At 38.1% G+C, this 27,271-nt stretch overlaps 1 protein-coding gene across 3 annotated transcripts in view; it reads right to left on the bottom strand.

Moving 5' to 3' along the window:
* The window catches only part of TAOK3 (TAO kinase 3), a 189,789-nt gene that overhangs the window by 105,694 nt on the left and 56,824 nt on the right, over positions 1–27,271 (bottom strand). The window contains exon 2 of one of the 3 annotated variants that reach the window (XM_032654500.1): positions 11,637–11,729. The exons of the other annotated variants lie outside the window; for them this stretch is intronic. The gene's annotated coding sequence lies outside the window, so the exon portion shown is untranslated. The remainder of the gene's footprint in view (positions 1–11,636; positions 11,730–27,271) is intronic. 3 annotated transcript variants of the gene reach the window in all.

Consider the following 27,271-nt stretch of genomic DNA (forward strand, 5'->3'; position numbering starts at 1 on the left):
GATTTTATAGGAAACAGTGTGAGCAAATGATTGGAGTTTGCAGCATGTAATGGCAAGTAACTTAAGTGGTTGTTCTGCAGATCTGGGATGGGATCCTTTGGAAACAAAGCTGGAAGAGTTTAATGGGTCTAGATTATCCAGGAGTTTGAATACCATGCAAAGGATTTTAAGCTTTTAAACTGTAAATGATGAAATCATTTAATATTAGAATCAGGCTTCAAATAATACTCTAGTTGTTTGGCAGTAATATACAGGTTAGAATGGAAACATTTTATTTAAAAACATTATGCACACATCATAGAAAAAAAGAATTGGAAGAATATAGACCAAAATGTTAATAGTGATTATCTTTGGGTATTGGGAATATAGGCATTTTGTTCTCTTTTTACCTTTCTGTATTTTATATATTTTCTCCATTGAATACATATTACTTTGTAACAGAAAAAGAAAGCTAAAAACATTTTTAAAAGAATGAATTGGAATGGGAGACTAGAGCAGGAAGGTCAAGTTAGGGCCACCAAACAAGAAAGCATGATAATCTTATTCTAGAATGTTGGCAATAAAATTGAAAGCAGAAGGCAGGTACCATGCCTCTGGATGCAAGAATAACACAGTAATAACATGGCGCAGAACCAGCAATTGATGGGCTATATAGCCTGAAAAAGACATGGGAGTCAAAGTTAGCTCTGAGGCTCTAAGATCAAGTGACAGAGACGATAACTGTTCTATAAACAAAAATAGGGAATTCAGCAGAAGGAACAAGTTTAATAGTAAAAAGATGGTGACTGTATTCCAGCCAAAATGACTTTTAAGTGCTAGATGGGCATCTAGGTACGAATACACGGCATGTAGAAAGAAATAGAGGTTGAAGCTCAGGGGCAACAACGGAGCCAAAGATTCAGATCTGGAATTATTTGTATAAGGTAGATAAGAACTCAAGAAGGAATTATGGTAACTTAGGCAAAATATGCACAGGGAAAAGGCTGAGAATAAAATTTTGGGGAAATATTTTAAAGTTGAATTCTTAGTAAATGCTAGGTAAGTACTAAGTACAGTATTATATTTCTATAATTAGGATGTTCACTCCATTTTATATATAATCAAAAGGTTAAAATGACTTCCCAGAGTCTAACAAATTGAGATGAATAGTGAAAAGAATACTAGCAGAGATAAAATTCAGGGAATTCCCTGGCGGTCCAGTGGGCAGGACTCTGTGCTTTCACTGCTGAGGGCCTGGGTTCAATCCTTGGTCAGGGAACTAAGATACCACAAGACGTGCAGTGTAGTAAAAACAAAAAAAACCCCAAATTTTTATATAAACTGGCTTTTACTTCATGTCAATTATATATATATATATATATATATATATATATATATATATTCCCTTGTCTTTCTGTCCTTGGAAATGTATTTTGAGAAAAGAAAATATGTGTACTACAACAATAAAATGAACCAACTGACTTTTAATTGCTAAGTTAATCTATATATTTTATATATTTTTTACGTTCTCTTTATAATCAGAATTTTAGATTTGGGAGGGGTATTTTTTTTTTTTTTTTTTTTGCGGTATGCAGGCCTCTCACTGTTGTGGCCTCTCCCATTGTGGAGCACAGGCTGCAGATGCGCAGGCTCAGCGGCCATGGCTCACGGGCCCAGCCGCTCCGCGGCATGTGGGATCTTCCCAGACCGGGGCACGAACCTGTGTCCCCTGCATCGGCAGGTGGACTCTCAACCACTGCGCCACCAGGGAAGCCCAGAATTTTAGATTTGGAATGGATCTAAGATGGGCTCAAATAGTTTCTAAGTAGTTTAGTAGTAATGACTTGGTATCATTACAGTCTAGATTGAATTCCTGATCAAAGAAACTTGCCAGTTGGGTAGCAAGCATCATGATACATATAGTGGAAAGAACTCTAAATGGAAGGCAGAAGTCTTAGGTCCTAATTCCATATTGGTCCCTAAATAGCTTTTCAGCTTTAATCAAGATATATATATATATATATATATATATATATACATACACACACACACATATGTATATTTCGGCTGTGCCACAGGGCACGGGTTCGATCCTGACCAGGGAAGGAACTCGTGCCCCCTGCAGTGGAAGCACAGAATCTTAACCACTGGACTGCCAGGGAAGTCCCTAATCAAGTTATTTAATTTCCCAAAGCCTCAGTTTCCTGGTCTTTGGGCTAGTTGAGACAATCTCTAAGTTCCATTCAACTCTGAAAGTCTATGATTATGTATGATATCACTTATATGTGGAATCTAAAATATGACACAAATGAACTCATCTACGAAACAGAAACAGAACACACACACACACACACACACACACACACACACACACTGCTCTGAGTTCAATATAACCGAAATTCCCAGTAATCTTCACTTTAATTGTTCCAAATTCAAATAAAATAAAAACCCAAGATATAAACACCTTTAGTCTCTGCAAATTTTACCTGCCACTTATGAAGGCATTGTGAGAGCCCTGTATTTATAACTTTTGACTCCCTACTACAGGATTACAATGCCAGGCACTGGAGATAAAAGAACATGCAGAAACAAGAGCTTTGAAAATAAACCTTCTTACAGCTAATGAAGGATTATCTGGCATGCAATTTTTCTAAAATGCCAGAGCTATAAGCAAGTTCTTTGTTTGGGACTATTTCTCTCCTGTCTCCACTTTGTTGCCCTGAAAATAAAAGTTTTCCTTAAGCTTTAGGGACCCTAAAACCCCAGATTTAGGGACCCTAAAACGTCAAAATTAAATTGTGTATTCTTTTTTTTTTTTTTGCGGTACGCGGGCCTCTCACTATTGTGGCCTCTCCCATTGCGGAGCACAGGCTCCGGAGGCGCAAGCGGCCATGGCTCACGGGCCCAGCCACTCCACGGCATGTGGGGTCTTCCCAGACCGGGGCACGAACCCGTGTCTCCTGCATCGGCAGGTGGGCTCTCAACCACTGTGCCACCAGGGGAGCCCTTAAATTGTGTATTCATAAATTTATATTTACTTCTTCGGAAAAAGGCCTACTTGGCCTCTTCTATAAACTGAATTGTGTCCCCCCCAAAATTCATATTTTGAAACTCTAATGTCTCCTGGGACTATATTTGAAGATAGGGCCTTTGGGAGGTAATTAAGGCTAAATGAAGTCATAAGGATGGGGAACATTATCTAGGACTGATGGTCTTATAAGAAGAGGAGGAGAAAAAGATCTCTCTCCCCAACATACACCTCACACCACGTAAGGAGGAAAGGCCATGTGAGCACAACTCCAGAAGGTGAACAGGAAGAGAGACCTCACCAGAAAACTTAAGTGGTTGGCACCTTGATCTTGGACTTCTCAGACTCTAGAACTGTGAGAAAATAAATTTCTATTGTTTAGGCACCCAGTCTGCAGTACTTTGTTATAGCAGCCTGAGCAGACTAAGATAACCCCCTTACTTAATTTTTGGACTAAGATTTGGACAATTTTCAAATGGTTTTCAGGTAGCTAGAGAAACTAATCCTTTGATAATCCTTTTCCTTTCAAAAATATATCTTGATAAGTCAAAGAATTGGGTAGAAATATTATTTTCTGAACTACAAGAAAAAGTTTACAATTACTTCATTAGTTTCTACCCAATAACTTAAAAAACATAGAGTACATATACTCAAGTGTAAAATCTTGACTTAAAATCTGTTTCCAAAAGCTCTCTGCATTTATTTGATCTTTCAACAATACTGCTCTGAATATGAACCTCAAATGTATAAATTCCACAAGATATAAGTGATTACAAGTACTTTCTTGTTCAGGTATTTAAAGCAATTTCTTCATACTTGAGTGATGTACTTGAAATTTAGAAACTGAATGAACCCTATCAGTTCTCTATATACCACCAGATTTAAAAAATTCTTTAAAGCTGTTTATGAATGGAATCCATTCCCGACCCTACTGCCTGCATCATCAACCTGAAAGTAAAATCTGACCATGCCACTCTCCAGCTTAAAACCCTTTAATCCCATCACGTATAGGATATAAAATCCAAGCTCCTTGTAGATAAAGGGCAAATAAAATCCTCTGTGATCTGTTCCCTGTCTGCTCTTTTTTTTTTTTTTTAATTAATTAATTAATTTTTGGCTGCGTTGGGTCTTCACTGCTGTGCACGGGCTTTCTCTAGTTATGGCGAGCAGGGGCTACTCTTCTGTGCAGTGCATGGGCTTCTCATTGTGGTGGCTTCTCTTGTTGCAGATCACGGGCTCTAGGCGCGTGGGCTTCAGTAGTTGTGGCACACAGCTTCAGTAGTTGTGGTGCACGGGCTTAGTTGCTCTGCAGCATGTAGGATCTTCCTGGACCAGGGCTTGAGCCCGTGTCCCCTGAGTTCGCAGGCGGATTCTTAACCACTGTGCCACCAGGAAGTCCTCCTTGTCTGCTCTTGAACCCTGTCCTTAGTAAATCCAGGACCTCACAGCATCTGTTGGCAACCTCTTTCTTCTCCTTCTTCCTAGATAACTAAAATTTGTTCAAGAATCTGCTTAGACAGTACCTCTTCAGGGAAACTTTCCTGACTCTCCCCCAAGCTGGGGTGGGTTTTTTCCTTTATGTTCCCACAGAAGGGCGCTGTAAACATTTTTCATATACTGGGTATAAACACGGATTTAGGTTGTCTTAGGTAAATGTTTCTCCATTAGGACCATACAATGCTAGGGGAACAGGATCATATTTCTACCACCAGGGCCTAACAAACTGGTTGGTACACTGCATATGGCTGGTATATGCTGCTGAATTATACTAATTCACATACCAAATACACTAAGGCATTTATGATTCTAAGGAATATTATGGCAAATATTTTTGTTAAACAAATGGTAACCATCACTCCTTCATGTTTTTTGAATTACTATTTCTACAGGTTGCTTTACTTAAAAATGAACTTGACCTTTATTTTGAAACTTTACTATGTATTTTTTAAAAGTGATATCATTTTTTTTTAAAGTCTTTACTGAATTTGTTACAATATTGCTTCTGTTTTATGTCTTGGTTTTTTGGCTGCAAGGCATGTGGGATCTTAGCTCCCTGACCAGGGATCAAACTGGTACCCTGGCACTGGAAGGTGAAGTCTTAAACCCTCGACAGCCAGGGAAGTCCCTGAAAATCAGTATGTATTTTATTGAACTACCTGGTACCCAAATGTCAATAATTTCAGAATTATCAGCACTCTCAACTTATTTGTCCAAGAACCTATTTTTAATGGGTGTCTTAAAGAACTGGCATTTGATATCACACTATTTAAACATCAAGAAACCCCCTGGGAGCTAGTCTACATGTATTATTTTTTTTTAAGTGAAATAAAATCTGTATTACATATCACACAACAATTTAATCCTGTTATACAATATTTCTTCCACATGGACAATCATAATACATGGCATCTTTGCATTAAGTAGTTTAGAACCAGTTACTTAGGCCTGCCTTCAGTCAACAGACTAAAATTTCACTTATATTGGTTTATAGGACTTCATTCAGTCTTTGAGTTTTTTTAGAATATTCATTCATTATTGCTTTTCATAAATGAACTAATCTTAGCACAAATATAATAGAAAAGAGAAAATCAACAAGAATTTATTTTATATTATTATAAGACAGAAAGAAGTAAGAGTTACTTTCATTAGCAGGGCCTAGTTTAATGTAATCAACATTGTCCTGACCATACAACATTTATTCAATGCTCACTATGTGCCGGGCACTGTACATCACCTCATTTAAACCTTAACACACTACTATGACAGACTTACTACAATAAATCTCATTTTACAGATTAAAAATCTGAGACCCAACTTCACAGAGCTAGTGCATGGTAGAGCTGGGATTCAAATCTAGACTGTCCAACCTCAAGCCCATTCTCTTAACCACTATGGTACACTTTTCAGTTAAATCACTGTATGAAAAGATTTCAGAAATTAATGACCTGATAAATTATAAAGGATTCCATCTAGCCTACAATATTCCTGAATACTAACTGCTTAATCATTTTGATTTGCTCCACCCAAGGCCAAACCAGAAGATTAAGTCCTTCTGTCTAAAACTCTTTTTACTTTGTGCCTTAAAAAAAAAAAAAGGCGGGTTTCCTTGGTGGCGCAGTGGTCGAGAGTCCGCCTGCCGATGCAGGGGACACGGGTTTGTGCCCCGGTCCGGGAAGATCCCATATGCTGCGGAGCAGCTGGGCCCGTGAGCCATGGCCGCTGAGCCTGCGCGTCCGGAGCCTATGCTCCGCAATGCGAGAGACCACAGCAGTGACAGGCCCGCGTACCGCAAAAAAACAAAAACAAACAAACAAAAATGTCATTATTGAAAGTTTCTGTTCACTGAAAAGGAGCGTGCCAATTCCACACAAGGGAAGCCTAAGTATTCCAAAATCTTCTGTGCAGGAGGTAATCCTGTCCTGGGACTTTCAGAGATGCCTTAATAACCTAGAAAATTAGTATTTAAACCTTGAAACTTTTGCCTAATTTCTAATGTTGAAAGAATAACTCAGCATTCTTAGTCACTTTTAATTTTGCTTTGCCACTGGCAGAAGGGCAAGCATGCATAAATGCTGACAGAATACATGTTAGAGCAGTTTACTCCTGCGGAAAGTTGCCTTACACTGTTTCAGGAATTCTCTCTCACAGGAACTGCTGTTTTCAAAAGTATATGAATCTACATCTATTCTAGATAATATGTAAGTAAACACAGAATATCAATATTAAAATGCTTTTAAAAAGTAAACAGTCTTAATAACAACTGACCTGGGATATCTCCAAGTTCTTAAATTAACTTTGAGGGGTAGAAAAAGAATAAAAGGAACTGAACTTAATATCCATAAGAAAGTCAGCAATACATAGCAAAGTTTTATCCTTTAGGTGTTCAAAATGTAGAGGGAGAGAAGAGCCACATAGGCAAATAATTATACCTATAGTAAATTCAATCACCTCCTAAATAAATCTTCTTGCTTCTAACCTCTCCCATACATGGCCCGAAATGTCATTTTCCCAACATAGAGAGCTATAACAGAATCACTTTACTATTCAAATATCTTTGACAGAGTCATCCAAACTCCACAGAAAGGTACTCAAGGCTGCTAAGATATGGGCCCAATCCAGGTTTACTAGATTCCTAGTTATTCTTTAAATGTTCAGGATACTTTCACAGTCTCAACACTGCTTGAGTCTTTTACTTAGCTGGGAAAATCTTTTCACTTCTTTAGAAGTCAAAATCCTACTGCTCCTTTAAGACCCAGTTGAATTTCACCTCTTTTCTTTACTCTGACAATTAAAGTTCAAAGTACTATGGCACTTTACTTGTAGTCTTAGTATAACATATATCATCTATATCTGATATTATATTAACAGTTTATTGTGAGCATATTTGTTTCTTTGAGTGGAAAGTAAGTTGTTCCTTGATCTTTTCATCCACACAGAAGTGATCTTTCTCTTCTTCTGCTCTTTAGCAGCATGGTGTGATTTTTAAATATGTGAATTTAGACAGGGTGACTTGAGTTGCAGTTTCAACTTAATTCCTAATTCATTTAACAAATATTCATTTAGTGCCTACTATGTGTCGGTCTAAGCACCTGGGGAAATACAACAAAGCTTCCTATTCCGTGGAGCTTAAATTTTAGTGGCGAGAAACAGACATTTAACAATAAACATGATTAAGTAAATTAGTAAATTAAAAGAATGATGAGAACTTTGGAACAAGAAAATAGAGCAGGATGGGGATCAAGAATGCCAGGGGTATGGGGTCAAAGCCACAGTTTTAAATAGGGTGATGAGGATATACCTCATTGAGAAGGTGAAGATAGCTGACCCTTCTCAAATTTGGAAGGAGGTAAGGGAGGTGCCAATACCTGGGGAAAGAGTTTTCTAGTCAGAGGGAACAGCTAGTGCAAAGGCCCTAAGGGAGAAGTGTGAGGGAGGACTATGTGGCTGGAACAGAGTGAGCAAAGGGTGAGTTATAATCCAGGTAAGATATGTTGGTGGCTTGAACCAGAGAGACAACAATGGAGGTGGCGAGAATTGATTTTATGTGTGTGTGTGCGCGTGCACGTTTCGTTGAGGTATAATTTACATAATAAACTGCAGCCACAGAAAATGTACAATCTGATAAGTTTTGTCAGATGTATATGCTTGTGAAACTATCACCACAATCAAGGAAACATTTCCAATCTTCAAGAATTTCCTTTTGCTCCTCTGCAGTAAGGTCTCTCCCTCCAACTCTAGCCACCCAAGCAAACAATGGATCTGCTCTCCGGCACTATAGATTAGTTTACATTTTCTAGAATTTCATATAAATTTAATTATACAGTGTATACTGTATATATTCTCTTGTATCTGGCTTTTTGTCACTCAGTCGTATTATGACTTGGAGATCCATGTTGTTGTATGACAGATAAAGGATTTGCTGATGGATTGGATTGAGAGTGTAAGAAAAAAAGAGTAATTTAGGATAAATCCAAGGTTTTTGGTCAGAGCAAACTGGAAAAATGGAGCTGCTATCAACTGAGAAGAATGGTCAGGAGAAAAAGGCTAGGGGAAGATGATCAGGAATTAGACTTTTGATATCTTGATCATGCAAATGGAGATACTGAGTCATATGCTTAGGCTGGATATAAATCTGGAGCTCAGAAGTGAGGTATGGACTAGAGATTTAAATTTGGGAATTGTCAGCATATTGTAAGTGGTATTAAACCCATGGTACTGGATGAGATCCCCAAAGACATAAGATGGATACAGAAAAGAAACTGACCAAGGTCCAAGTTCTGGGACACTCCAACTTTAGGAGACTGGGGAGAAGAGGACACCAACAAAGGAGACTGAGAAGGAACATCCAGTGAGATAAAAGGAAGAGTGTGGTATCCTGAAAGTCAAGTGTAAAGTTTCAAAAAGGCAGGAGTCAAAACTGTGTCAAGGGACTTCCTGGTGGCGCAGTGGTTAAGAATTTGCCTGCCAATGCAGGAGACACAGGTTCGAGCACTGGTCCAGGAAGATCCTACATGCCACGGAGGAACTAAGCCCGTGCACCACAACTACTGAGCCTGCATTCTAGAGCCTGTGAGTCACAACTACTGAGCCCTCGTGCCACAACCAATGAAGCCCACGTGCCTAGAGCCCGTGCTCCGCAACGAGAAGCCACCGCAATGAGAAGTCCGCGCACCACAACAAAGAGTAGCCTCTGCTCGCTGCAACTAGAGAAAGCCCACGTGCAGCAATGAAGACCCAATGCAGCGAAAAATAAATACAATGGACCTTTACCTATAGCAAAATGGAGCTCACTGGTGACCCTGACAAGAGCAAATGTGGTGGACTGGTAGGGACACAAGATTTACCGGATAGGTTTAGGAGCAACTGGGAGGAAAGGAATTGTATGCAGGAAGTACAGACAACTCTTGACAAATGTACACAAGAAGGAGAGTAAAGAAATGAAGAGGTAGCTGGGAAGGAGAGTGGGGTTAAAAGAAGTTTTTTTTGTTTTGTTTTGTTTTAAAGATGGAAGAGATAAGAATAGATACACAGGCTCATGGGAATGATCCAGGAGGAGGAATAATTGGTGTTGTAGGAGAGAAGGGAGAGTTGCTGAAGTGATGTCCCTGGGTAGACCAGAGAAGAAGGGATCTAGTGAACCAGTAAAGAAAGTAGCTTTAGATTAGGAGCAAGGAGAGTAATCTATTGTAATATGCTTGCTTTGTAACTTTCAACAAGTTGCTTAATCCTTTTAAACCTGTTTCCTTATCTGACAATAAAGATTAAAAAATCTGCTTTAGAGAGCTGTCCTGAAGATTAAACCAGAAAACCCATGTGTCTGACCATTGGTAGATATACTCATTATAAGTTAGTCTTCTTTTTTCCTCTCATTTACAACTTTAAAAATAAAACTAACCACATTTTCTCTGTGTAAGTTTTAAAAATACGTGTTTTCTTCCTTTCTCAATTATAAACTTCTTGAAAGGAATGGTCTTTTGGCTTTCTTCCCCCTAGCACAAGGGTCTTGACTGAAATAGGTTCTCAATAAATATTCTTTGAATTTATTTCAACAATGTAGGAAGAAAACTCTTTCTAGGATATAAACGAATTGCCGACAATGTGGATAAATCTGTCCAGTCTTCTAGTTTTTAGTCCGGTTTGTCAATTGTTGAGAAAATCTTTGCCAACTTTTGACAAACATAAAAATTTCATGTCCTCTTTTTTTTTGCGTTACGTGGTCTCTCACTGTTGTGGCCGCTCCCGTTGTGGAGCACAGACTCAGCAGCCATGGCTCACGGGCCCAGCCGCTCCGCGGTATGTGGGATCTTCCCGGACCAGGGCACGAACCCATGTCCCCTGCATCGGCAGGTGGACTCTCAACAACTGCGCCATCAGGGAAGCCCACCTGCACCCATTCTGAGTAACACATTGCACCTCCAGCATTAGGAATCACTGTTCTAGTATTAAAAAATGGGAGGAATGGACATTATATGCTTAAAGTAGGCAGCAGCTAATACATAATCTTCATGTCCCAATTGATTCACATCTCCTAGAATGTCCTGGTATGACATACTGGCAAATGACCAGATCATATACGTGTGCTTGAGAGAATATGTGTGTGTTAGATGCTGCAGGGGAACAGGGAAGAGAAAACAATAAAAAGAAAACATGGCAAAAGCTTAAAATCTGGTGAATCTAGGTGAAAGGTATATGGGCCTTTTCTGAATTATAACTTCTGTGCATTTGAAAAAGAAAAAAAGGAATGGGATTGGGAGACTGGCAATCACCTCTCTTTAATTAAATAGCATTTTAATTTTGACTTTGACAATATAACATCTTAGGCCAGCCATTTAACCTCTGCACCTCAGTTTATTTTTCCATAGAATGGGTGACATTTTTACTGCCTTCATGTTTAAGGTATGTGACATTTAATTATTATATATACATTCTAAAACTTTAAAAAATGCCCAAGTATTTACACCTAAAATTTTTAAAAATAATGAATATTTCAAACCACATTTAGTTTACTACATCTAGCTATTGAGCACCTATAATGAATTTAATATAGATAGGCAAAATTGTGTCATTATATATGAATATGGATTTTTAAACAACTGTGATATCGGAAGCAAAACTGAGTAATGAATAAAGCCATTGATCTGTTTAGCTAGTACTACACTGTTTTAGAAAACAGACAACTACCTATTTAATAGACTGCCTTTGGGTAGGATAGGCACTGTTTCCTATGCCACAGTTTCTATTACTTCTATGGTCTTACACTCCAAAGATTTACACATTTCCTTATCTCTCCAGTCCTGAGTTTGCTACCCCTGAAAAGATTTCTTCTTTCCCATGATTAATAAGAATTATTTAAATGATCGATATTGGCCTCAGTCACAGCAGAACTGAACTGGGTAAAAAGTTGCCCTAAGAACTAGAATGGAAGGTGAAGGGCTTAAAGCATAAGTTTTAAAAACCTCAGATACCAGTCACTGGTTAAATAAAGAGATGTCACACTATGACAACTATTAGTCAAATGTCATAATGTTAAACTTTATGTGATCTGCCCTTCCTTAATTTCCCTACTGCATTCCACATCATTCTCTGCTCCTTTTTGCCGCATTTCAGCCCCATTGGCTTTTTTTCATACCTCACAGCTTGACCGAGCTGGTTCCTTCTTGACTTGAAGATCTCTGCTCAAATGTTACCACTTCAGAGAGGCCCTGAAGTACACTGAATATACCTGAAATTATTTTATATATATGTTTATATTTTTATTGTTACTCTCCTGTCTGTCCTATTCACTGCTGTTATTCTCTTATGTGACAGGCATTTGACAAGTATTTGTTAAAAGAATAAAGGAGGTACCCAAATTATATTCTTATACTGGGATCAATTACATGGTAAAAAGTTATCTGCAAAATCCTACTAAGAACCCAAAAGAACTACTGTCTATTCAAATAAAGCATACTGTTTAAAGTATAATAAAAAATGTAATAATATTCAGGAACATGGATAACACAGTTGGTAATGCCAGGTTATATGCCCCAATATAAAGTGCTTTTAATTTTAATCCAAACTACTGTATTTCTCACAAACAGGGAGTCATTCCATATTTCAACCCTTCCTTACAAAGTCTCTCAAATTCTAAGGCATTCTCACAATTTCTTTTGAACAATAAATTACAATTTTTTTCCTTCAATTTTTAAAAAATTGAAGTGTAGTTGATTTACAATGCTATGCCAATCTCTGCTGTACAGCAAACTGACTCACTTATACACATAGAGATATTCTTTTTTTCATATTCTTTCCCATTATGGCTTATCACAGGATATTGAATGTATCAGGATCACAGGATATTGAATGTATTTTTTTAAATATCTTTATTGGAGTATAATTGCTTTACAGTGGTGTGTTAGTTTCTGCTTTATAACAAAGTGAATCAGTTATACATATACATATGTTCCCATATCTCTTCCCTCTTGTGTCTCCCTCCCACCCTCCCTAACCCACCCCTCTAGGTGGTCACAAAGCACCGAGCTGATCTCCCTGTGCTATGTGGCTGCTTCCCACTAGCTATCTATTTTATGTTTGGTAGTGTATATATGTCCATGCCACTCTCTCACTTTGTCACAGGTTACCCTTCCCTCTCCCCATATCCTCAAGTCCATTCTCTAGTAGGTCTGTGCCTTTATTCCCATCTTACCCCTAGGTTCTTCATGACATTTTTTTTTTTCTAAATAGTTGTTTGTTTGTTTGTTTGCGGTACGCGGGCCTCTCACTGCTGTGGCCTCTCCCGTTGCAGAGCACAGGCTCCAGACGCGCAGGCCCAGTGGCCATGGCTCACAGGCCCAGCCGCTCCGCAGCATGCGGGATCCTCCCAGACCGGGGCATGAACCCGCGTCCCCTGCATCGGCAGGTGGACTCTCAACCACTGTGCCACCAGGGAAGCCCTAAATAGGTATTTTAAAATTAAAAGTGAATATGAAAGTTTTATTTTTATTTATTTATTTTATTCAAACGGAAAGTCACAAAAATTATAATCATCCTCATCAGTTCACTCAGTCCCATGTAATTATTTTTCATCTTGATCTTTTGTTAGCACTTCTATGAATTCATCAGTTTTCCATTAGAGTTCTGAAAATGCTTATTTATTCAGTTCAGCAGTATAGTCAGTTACCAGAAACCTGTGCTTGTCAGAGTCTTTTCCATGAATTCCTTGAAGATGAAACCCTTTTATAGGAACATTTTTGCAAAAGCATCAGAGTACACCCAGAACTGTCTGTAAATGACAAAAGACTTAAAAATGACCATGGTTAAAGATTTGATGCAAGTTCATAATAATGCAATTGACAAAGAAATTTAGTTGTTTCTGAGATATACATTTTAAAATAATAACTAGAATTATGACTTATAAGATTATACCAGAACATATAAGATTTTTAGGAATTTCATGTAATGTCTGAAACATTTATATTAACATATTGCCATACAAGTAACCCAAAGAAAGTTTAGTATTAGTTGTTTTTATTTATTTATTTATTTATTGTGGTACACGGGCCTCTCACTGTTGTGGCCTCTCCCCGTTGCGGAGCACAGGCTCTGGACGCGCAGGCTCAGCGGCCATGGCTCACGGGCCTAGCCGCTCCGCGGCATGTGGGATCTTCCCGGACTGGGGCACGAACCTGCGTCCCCTGCATAGGCAGGCAGACTCCCAACCACTGCGCCACCAGGGAAGCCCTTTTTAAAATTTTTTAATTTAATTTTTATTTATTTTTTTATACAGCAGGTTATTAGTATTTTGTTCTTTTTTATGAACAATAAATTACTAATTGGGGAGGACATATTAGTTTGAAACAACCCAATTAATGCTACTTTTGGATGCTTACAGAGGTCACTGAAAATAAAAGGGAAGTTTAGCAACTATTCTTGAGGGTGTCACCTTCTAATTGTAAGCACTAGATCAGTAATTCTCTAACTCTGATGTGTACCCATTACCTTGGTATCTTGTTAAAATGCAGATTCTGAATGTCAGTAGGTCTGGGGCCAGGGATTCTGTATTTATAACAAACTCCCAGGCACTGCTGCTGGTTTATGGACTACACTTTGAATTGCAAAGCACAAGATGAAACTGTAAACAAGGCTCTTCTTTCACTATATTTTTATAATTAAAAAATGTGTATTGAGGGAATTCCCTGGCAGTCCAGTGGTTAGGACTCAGTGCTTTCACTGCTGGGGGCCGGGGTTCAATCCCTGGTTGGGGAACTAAGATCTAGCAAGCTGCATGGCAGGGCAAAAAAAAAAAAAAAAAAAAAAAAAAAAAAAAGCGTATTGACGTTAATTGGAAAGGAAAAGAACAGGCTAGACAGCTGAAAGAGGATGGGAGCTTTTCATAAAGTTTTTACTACTAATTTACCCTTGTCCCCCATAAATTCAAGTTCATGTTTATAAACCAGATTTTTTTTTAAGGCAATGCCTTTAACCAGAATTAACTATTTAAACTTAATTAAATAAAAAAGGAAAACCACATTTATTTAAAACTCTATTGTTCTCTACTTTCCAATGCACCAAACAATTTCATTTTAATTGGTATACGTGGAAGTGTTAAAGTTAGAAAGGGAGCCCTAATTTGGTAGTAAAATCTGGACGATTTTACTAGTCAAAAAATATTTCCCCCCTTCTAAATTCTTGCCATCTCTCAGGAGGTCATTAACCAATACTATAATTTTTAAATACATAACTTATGTCCTAGAGTTTTTAAAAGACCAAGTAGCTAAAGACTATATAAGATTCAACTGAAAGGATAACTATACCAAAAAAGTTAAACCAAAAATAGAATCCTTCAAATATATAAACATGAAAATGAAACTGAGCAGGACCCTGTGGGACCTTCCTGGATACAAAAGCCCCTCCAAGTCCCCTGTTTCTTTTTTATTAAAAAAAGTCTTTAGTCTTGGAGACCTTCCCTGAGTTCCAAATAACAGACTCAAGCAGTTAATGATTCGAACATTAGAGTCACAGCACTCCTAGTTCCTCCTGAAGGGATACAGATAACAATCTGCTGTGTATCTTTGAGTTGTTCTGCAGAAACTAAGACCCCCACCCAGTGAAGGATGGTGACTACAGACTGACACCAGACTGGTTTGAACTAGAAGGTTGATGATTGAGATTCCTGAAACATTACCCTGTTACTTCACCACCAACCAATATGACTGGTTGAGCTCGAGCTGCTCAGGCACCCTGCAACCCTCACCTCTAAGGCTGTCTTAAAAAACCCTTCCCTGAAATCCATCAGGGACTTTGGGTCTTTTGAGTGTGAGCTGCTCCTTCTCCTTGCTTGACACCCTGCAATAAACGCTGTACTTTCCTTCACCACAACCCGCTGTGAGTAGATTGGCTTTGCTGTATGATAGGCAAGTGAACCCAAGTTTGGCAACAATGATCTTCCAAAACCTTTGAAGAATATTCACTTGTCTCAGCACTGTTTTTCCTCCCTTCATATAGGTAAACTTCTTTTAATTTAACACGCTTAACACTTAACAGACTCATATAACCCTTGATAGCTATCTTGGGTTCAGAACACAGTACCCATTTAAAAAAAAAAAAAGATAACAGCTCATAATGGCAAATCATAAAAGGCACAAAATGTGTTTTAAGATGCTTTTTATAGGTCTATGGTACCTAAGGTTTCCCACAATTTTGTGAACTATTATTAACAGAGTTCTATTTGAGTTCAGTTTAAATTACTAACGGTTGTTTCTTGTTTTTTAAATTGTTTTATTCTTTGTGGCTGACAACTAGGGGCAAAAACAGTTGCAATATAAATGTATTCCTGCCAGTCTCTGTTGAGGGAGTCAAGCTGATTTGATAGAGCTCAATTTGGGGGCAGTGGGTATTTTTTGCTTTCTTCTCCATCCATCCCCTTAACCCTGTAATTAAAGCCTAATATGTACAAATCAAGCAGGATTACTGGGCAAGAGCTATTTCACGAAGGTATGAATTGCTTCTGTGCTAGTTCTAGAATATCAGCTGGGAAGCATCATCAAAAGGAAATCAAGGCGATTCCTTTGCTGATAAGGAAATTGTAATGAATCTCTTTAGGACTAGAAACAGTCAGCTCAGTAATGCGAATACCCTTGTGTTCATCTGAACAATAACAATCTCCCCATTTACTATTTAGCAAGGATTTGAAAGAGCAGGACTAAAAGCTCAAAAGATGGAAGGTGTAAAAGAAGTCTCTTTTCTGTTCAGCACTTTGGCAGGCATAATACCGCATTTGCATCTGTCTGAGTGGTAACTTCCAAAAGTCTGAGAAAGTAAATGTGAGCTGAATATCAAGCGATAAAAGAGATAATTCTGAGCAACTGAGTGTGTGTGTGTGGACGGTGGGGGCTGAGTACCAAAGAGGTGAGCAATTAAGCACAGTGAAGAAAGATCACAAAGCTAAAACTCACCCTGAGTAAAGATGAACTCAGAGCAAGTTTTCTAAATCATCTTACCACATTAAATACACACACACTGAAAAAGCTTCAGCACGTTTAAGGATATTTTGCACAGTGCTCTTTTCTTCCTGAATTCTGCTATTGTTTCTGTTCATAAACAATTATATGTGTCCGTGGTCTAATTATTTCCTCAGTCTCTGCTCATCTCTCTCCTTTCTTAGGAACCTCTTTTTTACCTCCCTCATACAGCCAGAAATGACCAAATCCAGTTCTCCTTCAGTATTTGTGTTTTAGTCAGTTTTATATTTTTGTGCCCCCTCCACTACTACTCATTCATATCTGCCTGGGTTTCCTTGGTGCTTGATAAATGTTAGACAATATGATGCCACAAGTAGCTGCAAATGTCACCATCAGGAAGCCTTGATTACAGTGACTAAGAGGTGAAAACATCAAAGCAAAATAGCTAATGGAAGCTTAAAAAAAAAAAATCCTAGCACTTAGCTGAATGCCTAAGAGGTACACAGAAGGAACTCAATAATAAAAGAACTTTGCTTCAGTGTTTCTGTGGAAATTTTAAGGACCTTTCTCACCACAGGCAACTTTGTACTTTGAAGCTAGACTCTTCCCCAAAGCTAGAAGAATTCATGAATGGTGATTCAGCAAAAATTTTTTTTTCAGTTAAATTTGCAGTTATTAAAGCCTGAAGTTGTGGTAAGGATAAGTCAGAGTTCAAAGCATGACAAGAAAGAGTGCATTAAAAATAAGAAAGGTTTGAGATGATCATATTATGATACATATTTTTTCTTCTCAGACTATCCCCCTTTAACTTTCACAGAATTACATTACTTATGAACAAAATTTAAATTCAAAATTTCTCTTTTAGGATATTTGTATGCTTTCAGATACTTTTCTAGTAGATGTCTTTTGTCATTCTCTGTCCCTATTCACTCATCTTTAAGGGGGGGAAACAAAACAAAACAAAGCATGACTTTCTGCACAGATCAAGGAAGGAAATTAGAGTGACCGGTGCTATCCTGTCAGGAGGCAGAGCAAAAAGGTTAGTAAGAGGAAAAACTAGGTCAAGCCCTAGGTTTGGGAATGAGTGATAGGGCAGGTTTTGGCTCAGTCTCATCGCTACTGTCAGTTACTGAAGGCAGTTTAAATGCTAGTTGAGAATATTAACTCAGATGCCAGATTACTTGTGTTTGAATCGCGCTTCCACCTCTGACTTACAGTATGGTCAAGTAACTGAACTTCTCTAAGCCTCATTTCTCGTGGGTTAATAGGGGTAATAAAAATATCCGAAACTTATAGGATGTTATAAGGATTACATGAGATATTTCAGGTAGAAGGCTGTCACACATCAAATCCCATGTAATAAATTTATTAGCTATTATTGCTAATAAAAATAAATGGCAGGGGCTTCCCTGGTGGCCCAGTGGTTAAGAATCTGCCTGCCAATGCAGGGGACACACGTTCGAGCCCTGGTCCGGGAAGATCTCACATGCCGTGGAGCAACTAAGCCCGTGCACCACAACTACTGAGCCTGCGCTCTAGAGCTTGCGGCAAGCCATAACTACTGAAGCCCACGTGCCACAACTACTGAAGCCCACGCGCTTAGAGCCCGTGCTCCGCAACAAGGGAAGCCATCAATAAGAAGCCCATGCACTGCAACAGAGTAGCAGCCGCTTGCCGCAACTAGAGAAAGCCCCTGCACAGCAACGAAGACCCAAAGTAGCCAAAAATAAATAAATAAATTTATTAATAAATAAATGGCACTTCTCTATGTATACAGATAGTCCTATAAACAGTATGTTATTAAAGAAACAGGGGAGGGTTTCCCTGGTGGCTCAGTGGTTGAGAGTCCGCCTGCCGATGCAGGGGACATGGGTTCGTGCCCTGGTCCGGGAAGATCCCACATGCTGCGGAGCGGTTGGGCCCGTGAGCCATAGCCGCTGGGCCTGCACGTCCAGTGCCTGTGCTCCACAACGGGAGAGGCCACAACAGTGAGAGGCCCGCATACCAAAAAAAAAAAAAAAGAAACAGGGGACACCTTTCTAACTCCTCAAAGTACCTCTTACATTAAATATTCTGTGTTGTAGTCCATTCTTTTTTTTTTTTTTTTTTGCGGTACGCGGGCCTCTCACTGTTGTGGCCTCTCCCGTTGTGGAGCACAGGCACTGGACGTGCAGGCCCAGCGGCTATGGCTCACGGGCCCAACCGCTCCGCAGCATGTGGGATCTTCCCGGACCAGGGCACGAACCCGTGTCCCCTGCATCGGCAGGCGGACTCTCAACCACTGAGCCACCAGGGAAGCCCCAGTAGTCCATTCTTAAAGAAGATAATCACATTATTTATTTCCAGAGACATGGTGTGCTTAAGATGCGGGTGCTTTGTACTGGATAAATCCAAAATGAAGAAAGAGTGCTGTTGGTTACCTGCCTAACAGCTATTTCTTCCCATTATTCTGCTGACAGAACAATTTTCTGCCCTGTGATGATACAGGATAAGCCTTAATAGGTGTAAGCTAGTTGTAGTAATTTTTTAATTGTCATTGCCAGTGACTGATCTAGGGGTAAACATGTGCTCCAGTTTCGCTCAGTGCAACCTGAGGGGATGTCTGCTGGAGGCTCTGAATACTAGTACCTAATAAAAACAAAATCTCCCTCATCTGCAGGAAGAATTAGTAAGTTAGCAGTATTTTTCATGTAGCCCGTATGTATAATTCTGGAAAAATAGTTTCAAATAAATATAAAATTTCCAACAGCTCTCATTAATTTTTTCACAGTATGTTTCTAAAAGGACAGGGGACAATAAGTAAGTTATTAACTAAAGGGAAGTAATAAAGACACACCTCCGATTGACTTTTCTACCTGTGGTAGACTTGTGTGGGATTAGGCATGTATTTGTGTATCCCTTGGGGATAATACTGTATCAGCTGATGTGAGTTAAGACAAGGAAATGGAAAAGAAAAAAGTTAAAGATGGTTTCAAGTCTGAGTGATTAGGATGATGAAACTGTCACAACTAAATCACTAATAGGGAGTACATCCTGAGGTAATACTGATGAGGTTTGTTTAAAATAGGTTGAGTTCAACATGAGAGCAAGATAGCTCAGAGGAGGCAGTTGGAGAAATGGGATACAATGTCAATTTTTTTTTAAATTGAAGTATAGTTGATTTACAATGTTTCAGGTATACAACAAAGTGATTGTTTTATATATATAAAACACACACACACACACATATATACTTTTCCAGATTCTTTTCCATTATAGGTTATTACAAGACATTGAACATAATTCCCTGTGCTGTACAGTAGGTCCTTGTTGTCTATTTTATATACAGTACTGTGCATCTGTTAATCCCAGACTCCTAATTTATCCCTCCCCACAATGTCAATTCTTAAAGTGTTGATTTTGGTGTCACTAGCATAGAACTGCCAACTGAAATCATGGATGGACTCTACAAGGGAGAGAAGAGTGTAAATGCGCACAGAACCAATATTTGAGTCCTCTAGAACAAGCTCAATTACTTTAACTGGTGGTTCTACCATGTACTAGCTAAATATGTGAACCTGCTAAGTCACTGAAGAGTTCTAAGTCTCATTTTCCTCACCTGTAAAAGAAAAATAACTACCATATCAAGTGTTTGTGAGAAATAAATAGCATAATGAATTAGCACGATGACTAATATATATGTTCTTAAGCATATGTTTGAGGTCAGAAAGAGGTAGGACCATGAAAGGAGGCAGAGAAGAAGTGACAGGTTCATGCATTCATTCGTACATAAAACAAACCAAAGTGTATCAAGTATCTACAATATTTAAGGCATTGAGCTGGAATAGAACCCAGAGAGGATAAAGTCATATTCAGTTCAAATTCAACCAACATTTGTTGAGTACTTTCTTGTGTTGGACATTATGATATGCTTTCATTTATCTCACTTAAGGGATATAATACAATGTGGGAGATTTTCCAAAGAGATCAGGTGGACAAGTTAAATAAAGACTTACAAAAGATGATTAACATTGGCAAAATGGAAATTATTGGTGATCTTTGAGAAAATCGTTTCGGTTTGCCAGAATGGGGTTGGGATGGGAAGAGAAAAAGGGAAGGAAATGTAGGCTGGGGTGGGGCGTGGGGGGCAGGGGTGGGGTTAGGTGGTTTACAGGCACACTAGGGTAAAACAGGAGAGTAGTACTGGTTTTTGTGGATGAATAGAGACTTGTGCTTGCTTGAAAAAAAGAGAGAAGAGGTCAGTGGAAAGGAAGAGACAAAGACAGCTAATACTTAGACTTTTTTTTTTTTTAACATCTTTATTGGAGTATAATTGCTTTACAATGGTGTGTTAGTTTCTGCTTTATAACAAAGTGAATCAGTTATACATATACATATGTTCCCGTATCTCTTAGGCATTTTTTTAATTGTGACAAGGAAATACTCAGATACACTTGAAAAAGAAAACATTTTCTGCACAAATTAGTTACTCAATGAATGAACAACTATTCAATACTTTGGTAGACTTGGTTTGATAAAGAGACATGGAAGAGACAGAGACTTTTCTTAACTATGATGACTTCTTGAGATTTTAAGATAGAGAAAAATATTTTTCTACAAGTGAAAATCTCATTATTCCAAATACTATTCAGTAAAAGTATTCTTCGTAACCACATACAACGTGTGCCAAGATCTCAGGGGAAGGTGAGTGGAACTGTGCTCTACTATCAGTGAGAATATCTTCAGCACCGCACACCTCACCCCATTTTATCTCAAGGGCCAGTGGACCCTACCAAAACACCAAATGTACTTCTAAACACTTACCCAAACAGAAGGACAGATCCAGGACCAGAAAAGGGATAAGTGAAGTACCTGATGCCATTTCCATTCTTTCATTTACTTCCTTCCACTTATTCCTTCACTAGAGAGAAGAGCTTGGCCCTGTTTCAACTTTGGCTCCTACAGACTAATATGATTTTAATAAAAGATATATTATAAACCCTAACCACTTTTAAAATTGTAACCTCCCCCATTGTCCATCTTCTCTGCTTTTATACTCCATAGCATTCATCACCTTCTAATACACTATGTGCTTAATTTTTATGTGTTCTGTCTCCCCCTTCTAGAATGTAAACTTCTTAGGGCTGGTTTTCTTAGTCTGTTTTGTTCACTATTGCATCTTCAATGGCTGAAACAATGTTGGACAGACAGTATGCAAAATATAGTTGATGAAAAACTGAATAAATCAATCAATTCCATCATAACAAAAACAATGTTGTAAAAAGTTTCTTTTGCATGGACTATGTTCCATTTTTCCTGTGTTAATGTTACTTTGCAAATCTCATATTATTCCATATGAATTGGTTTTTCTCAATTAGACTGTAACTTTCTGGAAGATGGCTCCACATATTATTTTTAATTATTTCCTTATTGCTCTCATATTTTAAATGCTAGCTAGTAAATAAAGTCTAGTTAACTCTTCTTTACATTCCTGGTCCTTCCCTTTCCTTTTGCTGCCTCACGCCAATGCCACTTTGCTGGAAAGAGTTTGGCACCGTTTCAGCGAAGTCATTCTCCACACTACTTTGTTATCAAGTGATTGAATAGACTATGGTTTTAAGTTGTTGAAATGGCAAGCAGTGTTTTTCAAACAGAATTATTTTATGAGTTCCAATGCAATAAAATAGTTCAGTGATTCAACGGGCTGAATTACATTTCATTCACTTAGAGGGAAATTCCACTATAGACAACTGAAGAGAACTTCTCTCTTATTTTTATTCTCCAGATACTTCACATTTGGTGAGATTTCTCAGATTGAGTACTTGAACCCTCAAAGGTCTCAGAATAGACAGGGACTGTTTGGACTAGGCTAACTACAGAGTATTTTAACCAAAAAGAGGCTTTCACCACTTGGTCTTCAATTACTGATTGCCTGTTCCTAGACTTCTTGGGATGATATTTGATTATTTCTTCATAACCTGGTTTAGAAAAATTACCATAATTTATGATTACAAATAAGGAACTCCCTAAGTATTCTTTAACAAGTTTGTAAGGTTGCAATGTTCTCTAAAAACAATGAATGTAACTGGAAATTAAGACAATGTGAAAATTAGCCTCTGATAAATATCATTTCTATTGCTTTAAGGCTTTTGATTTTTTAAAGTCACATGAGTACAACCTGTATTTCAGTTTGTTTTAATCTGTGGCATTTTTAGTAATTTGTTCAGACAGCATTCTCAAATCTTGATGTGTAACAAATTTAGGAAAACTGATTGGGCCTAAGGACTTCAAGAATTTCCATTCAATATAAAATTATGGCCATTTCTTCCTCATTTACAGTTGATATAAGAGGCATATGGCAAACTAGAAAGAACATGACACCTAGAGTTAGAAAGGGATATATTTAAATCCTACTCTGCTATTTATTAATATGGTCTTCAGCCTGCTACTTGGAAAGGCAACCACAATTAAGGGCATGGGGTTTTGATTAAAACAGAACTGCAGGGCTTCCCTGGTGGCGCAGTGGTTGAGAATCTGCCTGCCAATACAGGGGACATGGGTTTGAGCCCTGGCCTGGGAAGATCCCACCTGCCGCGGAGCAACTAGGCCCGTGAGCCACAATTACTGAGCCTGCGTGTCTGCAGCCTGTGCTCCGCAACAAGAGAAGCCGCGATAGTGAGAGGCCCACGCACCGCGATGATAAGTGGCCCCCACTTGCCACAACTAGAGAAAGCCCTCGCACAGAAATGAAGACCCGGGCTTCCCTGGTGGCGCAGTGGTTGAGAGTCTGCCTGCCAATGCAGGGGACACGGGTTCAAGCCCTGGTCTGGGAAGATCCCACGTGCCACAGAGCAGCTGGGCCCGTGAGCTACAAATACTGAGCTCTGCGCGTCTGGAGCCTGTGCTCCGCAGCAAGAGAGGCCGCGACAGTGAGAGGCCCGCGCACCGCGATGAAGAGTGACCCCCGCTTGCCACAACTAGAGAAAGCCCTCGCACAGAAACGAAGACCCAACACAGCCATAAATAAATAAATAAATAAATAAATAAATAAATAAATAAAAACACAAAACCAGAACTGCATTCAAGTCCCAGATCTATCCCTAACTAGCCATATGATCATGGGCAAGTTTCAAAACTCTCCAAAGTTCAGTTTCCTCATCTGTAAAATGGACATAATAAACATATCTAACCCATAGGACTGTATATTGTGAAGATTAAATAAGACAGTGCATATAAAGTGTTCAACAAGGTGGCTGGCACAGAATAAGCATTCAATAAATTCCATCCATTACTACTAATAAATGAAATAATTCAATGTGATAGTTTGTGTGGAGCATATATATAAAGTATGAAGTATTTAAGTGTTAAATTTTTACTATCCTATATGTCAAAAAATGGGCTCAATTGCCCATAATTCAGTTATTCTCCCCTCCTGCTCTGGATATATTAATAACATTCAATACTATATTAGAACTAAGGATTTGATCAGTCTTCTTTGATATTCAAATTTTGACATAGAAATCACTTTTAAGTAATTTTATGTTCTCTATAAAGAGAACATCATATTTTCATAAAATAAAAAAGAATGTGTAAAGGATCCTATGTCATGGTTTGAATCAGATTTTTCATGTTCTATCCTTTATTTACCAATAACTTTCATTATATCAATACTGTGCCTAAAATTTTCATCTTGACTTATTTTATCTTTAAGTATTGTGAATGGAATGAAATTTTTATTCTTCTTCTCCTTTTTTAAATCCACACGTTTCCCTAAAGTCCTTGAGTCTAAAATTAACATGGATTTGTCCTTTTATTTAGTGGACACTAATGTTCATTTTAGAAATATTATTTATGCCTAGAATAATTAAGCCACAATGGTAGGTTCCATCTTTAAAAGGCAATTATTTTACATACTATACTTTGGGCCTCAATCATTTGATTGTAAACTATATATATTTAACATTAAACTTTTGCTCTGAGAGTTTGTTCTAGATCAGCACTTTCAATTAGAATGTTTCATGATGATGGAAACAGTCTACATTTGCACTGTCCAATATAGCAGCCACTAACCACATGTGGCTATTGAGCACTTGAAATGCAGCTAGTGTGACTGGGGAACTGAATCTGCAATTCTGTTAAATTTTAATTACATTGTAATTTAAATAGCTACCTGCCTAGCAGCAACCAGTTGGACAGCACAGTTCTAGAGAGTTCAAAAAACACTGGTAATTATGTTGAAAATGAATAATACTGATTCTCATAACTAAACTATAAAGCTTGTATCACTGCTGCCTCAGGCACTGTTGACACATCTCTTGACTAATTGTGCAAGAAGTACTGAGGTTTCAGCACTGTTCTACCACTTTATAAATCAACCTTCCACTAGCCCCTCCCTCCCCACCACCATTGGTGGCCTCATACTCTCTCTTTGAAATCACTTGAGAAGCAAAAAGTTAAGATCTAAAAATCTAACCAGTAGTCTAACTCTGACCCTAGGCTCCTATGGTAATTCAACTGTTTTTATTGGCTTAACCTCTGAGGGATGGAGGTATTGCCACCAATGCCATCTCTGTCATATACCTTCTCCTCAGACTAGTCACATTTAGTTAGCTCTTGGCCATGCTGTCTTTGCTCTAAACAGGAATGAAACAGAACCACAATAGGAAACAGGAACTGTTACATTTAGTTATCACGTAGCAGTGAGAGTGTATATGTATATGTGTGTTTTCACAGGGTCTAGGAGAGCAATTCTACCTACCCCTTCCTTCCTCCTCCTGTTAGACAAATTTCCAAGCACTTGATAGAAGAGTCCCACAACTAGCTAGAAGTAATGGTTTCCTCCCTGAATTCTTAGTGAAGTTCAGAGAGTCTTTCCTAAAAGATTTCTAAATGCTTAACTCCACTCAAGGAAATGGTATTTTATTACTCAGACACTATAAATGTTAGGCTGCATACTGCTCCAATGAGTAGTTTTAAGACTTGTTACCATCTTCACTGGTCAGAGTAAAAAAGGGTTTGGCACTACAAGGTAGATGCTGGTACTTGTCCTCAATAGCTGCTTGAAAAAGGCTGCTAGAATTAAGTTTGGTCTCTTTTTACATTTAATAAGAACATTAAAGCTTACATATGGATAAAGTGCTTTCTTTCACATACCTAATCACATTCAATTATTTTAACATCCTGGTAAGATGGGAAGATGTAATGATTATTCTGACTTTTTTATGAGTGGCATTTGATTCCCAGTTTCTCACATTTTCTGGTACACCAATATTTCTACATGGCAAGAGGGCTACCCAACAATGGCTCTGGGAAAAAGTGGACACCGTAGAAAAAGTCTATGATCCACTTCTTTATGATATTTGGGTGTAATTAATTGAGCTCACAAATTTAGTCCCTGAAACTTTTTCATTCCCTTCTTTGTATATTACATGGTTTTAAAATGTTTTAAAGGGAAAATTATCCATATTTTGCTTGAGAAGATTTCTATTATTTGTCTATTTAATATATAATATCTATTTGATATAATCTGTTAAATGTTTATAATCATCCTTCTATCATATTGTTACTAGTCATATAAATAGGTTTACCACATATGCTTGGTGATGTTGGTAGCTCTTTTCTCCTAGTTTAGGAGAGAGCATGGAGGAAGGATTTAAAGTATAGGACAGAAAGAAGTCAAAAATATGTAAGTCATTTAGTGAAGATAACCTTAATATGTTCTGAATTTTAGAGTTTTAGGGCAGTTGGAAAACTAATCACATTCATAAGACATTTTACAACTACATTATTTCCTCAGTAAATCTGTAAATAATAGCTACTGGCTATATCTACAGAATTTGTGTAGATATTCACAGATTGCCTATAGTGCTACTTTTTCTTATAAATGTTTTGTGGATATTCATGCAGGTTTTTAAAATTTTTTAATTTTTTTTATTTCATGGCCACACCACACAGCTTGTGGGATCTTAGTTCCCCAACCAGGTATCGAACCCGGGCCCTCGGCAGTAAAAGTGCAGAGACCTAACCACTGGACTGCCAGGGAATTCCCCAGGGTTTTTTTTTTTCCAATGTACAATTAATGAACTCTGTCCAGAAAAGGTCTGTATTGGCCTTTCCTTCAAAATTAAAGCAATAAAATTGCAAATCAGTTGTCTCAGTAAAAGTAGGAGCTAAAAGAACTCACAAATAAGTTTGTTATAATGATATTTGTCTCAGTAAAAGTGAAGGCTAAAATAATTCATAAATAAGTTTGTTAAAAGGATCTTCATCATTAAGTAGCGAAAACTCTTACTAGCGCTAGATTAAAAACATGGTCTTGTGCCATCCCCTGTAGGAATGTCACAAGACTAAGGAGAATTCATCTCATTTAGAGATGAATAATAAGAAGGAAACAGCATCAAATCTCTGTAAAAATATTATAAAAACAAAACATAAAGAAATAGGGAAAAGAAGTGTCAGGTGAAGAACTCTCTTCAAAAAGTGTCATAGATAAGATGGAAGCTGTATCAGAACATACTGCCAATGAATTAAAAAAAAAAAGGAACTCAATGAAATAACTGCTGTATAAAACAGGAGCTCATAGCAGGGATATAAGAGTTAAGCCAAAAAGGGAATGAAAGATGAATTGGCAGAAGTCAAGAGAGATGTGGGAATAAAATAAAACCACTACCGAAATGCAGCCTGCACTGGAAGCAGGACTAAGAACTTGTAATGCTGAAGAAAGCATGATATAGAACTGAGAAAATTAACCAAAGGGCCCTGAACAAAGTTTTAAAAATGAGAGAAAATTAGAGATTTTAAAGATGAACATATTCATAATCAGTATCCTGGAAGAGAATGGAAATAT

Source organism: Phocoena sinus, chromosome 14 (genome assembly GCF_008692025.1).
Source record: "Phocoena sinus isolate mPhoSin1 chromosome 14, mPhoSin1.pri, whole genome shotgun sequence".
Lineage (NCBI taxonomy): Eukaryota > Metazoa > Chordata > Mammalia > Artiodactyla > Phocoenidae > Phocoena > Phocoena sinus.